The sequence below is a fragment of the Diaphorina citri genome, unplaced genomic scaffold, assembly GCF_000475195.1.
Source record: "Diaphorina citri unplaced genomic scaffold, Diaci psyllid genome assembly version 1.1 scaffold3111, whole genome shotgun sequence".
Taxonomy (NCBI): Eukaryota; Metazoa; Arthropoda; class Insecta; order Hemiptera; family Psyllidae; genus Diaphorina; species Diaphorina citri.
In genome coordinates this window covers 3328-8111 of record NW_007380522.1, presented here as the reverse complement: position 1 = coordinate 8111, position 4784 = coordinate 3328, and the positions used below count along the sequence as shown (strand labels likewise).

Here is a 4784-nt window from a genome sequence, read left to right as displayed (position 1 = left end):
AAAGTCTCTCCCTCCTCGTTCTCGGAACGGCTGGCTTTCTCATATCCTGTCTTCCTTCTCTCTTTCGCTTTCTTTTAAAAGCGAAGAGAGAAGGTAGAAAAAAAACTCTCCTCCTCCTCCTCCCTTTCCCATTTGTGTTACACTTACAAAGTCCATTGCTTCACCATCAGTCATTAACACAGTACCTATCTACATATTTCAATTATATTTGTTGTGTTCACCTCATTTCTTTCTTCTTCTCTTTTTTCATTACTTCTCTATCTCCTTGTCTTCTTCTTCTTCTTTATCTTTATCTTCTTCTAAGTACTATTCTTCTTCTTCTTCTTCTATTTTTCTTTATCTTCTTCTACTATTGCTCCTCGATACCTTCCATTTCTGTCCCCCTTCCTTTTTTGTTCATATTTATCATTTTCCCTTCACAATCTTCACATGCTCATTGGGTCGAAAGTAATTCACCCTCTCTCTCTGCCTCTATCTCTCCCTACCCCCCTCTCTCTCTCTCTCTCTCTAATGACCAGAGATCATGAGTCTGCTATATTTAACACACCATTTCCTGTTGAGCTTTCCCTCTCTCTTCCTCCTTCCCCTCTCCTCCCTTCTTCTTTTCTCTTCCTTCCCCTCTTCCCCCTTCGTCTTTTTCTTTGAGGTTTAAAATATGAACGAAATAGTGGGGAAGAAGGGAGGGAGAATGGACATAATTTGTCACAAACATTTCATAACATTCTCTCTCTCTCTCTCTCTCTCTCTCTCTCTCTGTCCTTCCCCTCCACTCCCTTCTTTATTTCTTCCTCTTCCTCTTCTCCCTATCTCCTTCCCCTCTCCTCTTTCTTCCCCTTCTTTCCTTTCTCTCTCGCTCCCCTTGCCCTGTCCTTTTCCTCCTGCCGTTTCCTCCTCTTCTATCTCTCCCCTTCCATATTTCTCTCCCTTTTCCCCCCCTCTCTCTTTTTCTTCCCTTTTCCCCTCTTTAATCTTCACCTCTCGCTCCAATTGCAACGAAAATTTGTCAAGTTTTTCTGGACAAATGAGGAACATAAGAACATATGCCCCTCCCTCCCCCCCACCCCTTTACTTTCGCTCATTTTCTGCTGAGAAATCCCCCCCCCTACTTTCTCTCATGTTTTGCTGAGAAATTTGTTAATGATTAATTATTATAGTTAATAGGTAATCAAACATTTTATAGGGGGACATTTTTTGCAGGTCGGGAACTGTTAATATTGTTGAACATTAGTTAACTGAGAAATGGGTTTTCCCGTGCCAGGCCCCACTCATCTTGCTGAGTTGTATAGCTATCCACCCTGCACTAAACTCTGAAGCATGTCAACCTATCTCGAACCTTGAAGCAGTAGGCGTACTGCTTTGTAAACGCTAGGTGGCGGGATCGTTTCTGCTCGGGCGCGAAATTTTACCCTAAACAGATAAGATCCTTCTCGGAACGTTTGGCTTTCTTGTATCAAATCCTATCCTTTCCGTCGTGCTTCTCTCTCGATTTCGGGCACGATAATCGGTTCCTTAGATCAGAATGGTTCTCAACTTTTTTGCAATGCGCCCCCCCTCCCCTTTGGAGCATTATATTCTCATTTTTCACTGCACAATATACCTAACCCTTGTATATTTTTTTACCATGGCTTATACTGATGTCAGACGACATTAAGTAATAAGAGAAATGGTTTTTTCCCGGCCTGACCACTTCAAGCTGGTTGTTACTCATCCACTATACTAGGTACTATGAAAGTCACACCTATTCAACCTGAAGAGTAGCGCGTCAGCGTCTTTGTGCGCGCTAGGTTTAGCGTTGGAGACTGAGTACCTGCTCCTGGGCGTAATTTTATACTAAACAATAAGATTTCGTTCTCGGAAAAGCTTGCGCTTCCTTCTGTCAATCTATCTCATCCACTTGCTCTCTTGATTTCGAGCAACCGATAAGACCTTAGATGTTACAGTTCTCCTATCCTGATAACCTTCTTTTTACACTCCCCTCCTCTCCTCTCTCTCCCTTTCGTCTACCTCCCCGTCTTAACTATCAAGTGTGTACCTTGTCACTACATATATATAATACCTCCGGTACCTCCAGCCAAGATGTTTCACCAAGGTGAAATTTCCCTCTTTTTCGTTCCCTCAGCATCAAGAAACAGGGAAAGTTTTTTTGATTGATGAGACATCACCTTCCTCCCTCTCTCAAAAATTCCCTCTTCTCCCTCGAAAATTCCTTCTAAAATAATTGAAAAACTATCGGAAAACGGATGGCAACTGAGCGCAGAGAAGACGAGAGCAGAGAGAGAGACAGAGAGAGAGAAGAGAGAAGGAGAGAGAGAGAAAGAGAGAGAGAGAGAGAGAGAGAGAGAGAGAGAGCGTTTTCATACAAGTTTGATGCCCAATTGAGTGGACAAAATTTTTGAGACGATTCCCCCCCCCCTCTTCCTTCTTTTGGAGGAGTTTTTAGGGATATTGTAATATTTTTTATAGTGGGGATTAAAAAAAAAAGAAGAAGAAGAAGAAGAAGAAGAAGAAGAAGAAGAAGAAGAAAAAAAAACATACAGAAATGTGACGACGACTTTACCACATGCTGATGAACGTTCTCTCTCTCTCTCTCTCTATCAGCCCTGGGTGATTTCTTTTGGGTCGACATCGCGACATTATGTTTTAACTACAAAATAATTACAAGCGGATGCCCTTCGAAACTCCTCAAAAGTTATTTTTTATTAGCTTAGGAGATGTTACTTATGTAAAATTTAAAATTACATAAATAAATAAATAAAATCAAAAACCTTTGCTATTTCTTTAGCGAGAGAAATTTCAAAGTGAGATCCTCCCTCTTTGAAATCGCCTATAGCCTATAGCCAACTACACCACTATACCTGCACCAAACTGCCACAGAATAAACAGACCATACACACCTTAACGAAAAACGGAATCGTGTTTCTTGTCGTGAGGGGGAAATTAAAACAATCCTTTCTTTAGCTTTATTTCAATTACACAAATCACGTTTATTCTTTATTAACATTTAACACAATTATTACAAAGAAGACGTCTTAACATTTTACAGTCAGGTTCCAAAAGTCACTATGTGCTCTCTAGTTAGATTTTCAACTAACCTCAACAACTCCACAGTGTTGCCAGATGTTACTGTACGACATCCCCCCCTTTTACAAAGGTCTGGCAGATTACACCATAAAGAACATCATTTACATATGTCACACAAAGTACCTTTACAGCTCTTATAGCTAGACTTTTATTTTGTCTTTTTTATAGCACTTAATACTAATATGTCACACAAAGTACCTTTACAGCTCTTATAGCTAAACTTTTATTTTGTCTTTTATAGCACTTAATCCTAAGACTGCTTGTATAACAACACAGTACTTTAACAGCTCTTATAGCTTGGATTTTTATTATTATTGGCTCTTATAGCTCACAAAATAAACTCAAAGTCATAATAGGCTCTTATAGCTCACAAACTAAACTCAAAGTCATAATGGGCTCTTATAGCTCACAAACTTAATCCTAAGACTGCTTGTATAACAACACAGTACTTTAACAGCTCTTATAGCTTGGATTTTTATTATTATTGGCTCTTATAGCTCACAAAATAAACTCAAAGTCATAATAGGCTCTTATAGCTCACAAACTAAACTCAAAGTCATAATGGGCTCTTATAGCTCACAAACTTAATCCTAAGACTGCTTGTATAACAACACAGTACTTTAACAGCTCTTATAGCTTGGATTTTTATTATTATTGGCTCTTATAGCTCACAAAATAAACTCAAAGTCATAATAGGCTCTTATAGCTCACAAACTAAACTCAAAGTCATAATGGGCTCTTATAGCTCACAAACTTAATCCTAAGACTGCTTGTATAACAACACAGTACTTTAACAGCTCTTATAGCTTGGATTTTTATTATTATTGGCTCTTATAGCTCACAAAATAAACTCAAAGTCATAATAGGCTCTTATAGCTCACAAACTAAACTCAAAGTCATAATGGGCTCTTATAGCTCACAAACTTAATCCTAAGACTGCTTGTATAACAACACAGTACTTTAACAGCTCTTATAGCTTGGATTTTTATTATTATTGGCTCTTATAGCTCACAAAATAAACTCAAAGTCATAATAGGCTCTTATAGCTCACAAACTAAACTCAAAGTCATAATGGGCTCTTATAGCTCACAAACTTAATCCTAAGACTGCTTGTATAACAACACAGTACTTTAACAGCTCTTATAGCTTGGATTTTTATTATTATTGGCTCTTATAGCTCACAAAATAAACTCAAAGTCATAATAGGCTCTTATAGCTCACAAACTAAACTCAAAGTCATAATGGGCTCTTATAGCTCACAAACTTAATCCTAAGACTGCTTGTATAACAACACAGTACTTTAACAGCTCTTATAGCTTGGATTTTTATTAGGTGAATTTCTATGTCAATTTCATGTGTACTATTTTCTAAATTTAATAAAGTATTGTTAACATTATGACTATTAAATGAGATATTTTCCTGAGTTACAATTTTGTTTCTATTTACAATTTTATCATCAAAAATCTCGTCAAAATCACTAACCTGACCAGTTTCCTTAAAGGGAATTGACGTTGGTTTCAAAAAATGACTATTCCTTCTTAAAACGGACCCATCTTGCCTTTTCACAAGGTATGATCTTGGATAGAGTGTATGGTCTTCTATCCTGGCACTGACCCATTTTTTGCCCTCTCTCAATAACACATCAGTACCAATTTCAAAATTTTGCTCTGATTTTGTACCTTTGTCAAAATATTTTTTATCAA

General features: G+C 37.8%; 1 long non-coding RNA gene across 1 annotated transcript; it reads right to left on the bottom strand.

Moving 5' to 3' along the window:
• Nucleotides 1-3063: 3063 nt before the first annotated feature.
• Nucleotides 3064-4411, bottom strand: LOC113471841. The gene is made up of 2 exons (XR_003394385.1): nt 3280-4411; nt 3064-3204 (listed from the first exon to the last, which is right to left on the bottom strand). It is a non-coding gene; the product is annotated as an uncharacterized LOC113471841 (long non-coding RNA).
• Between the last annotated feature and the right edge of the window lie 373 nt (nt 4412-4784).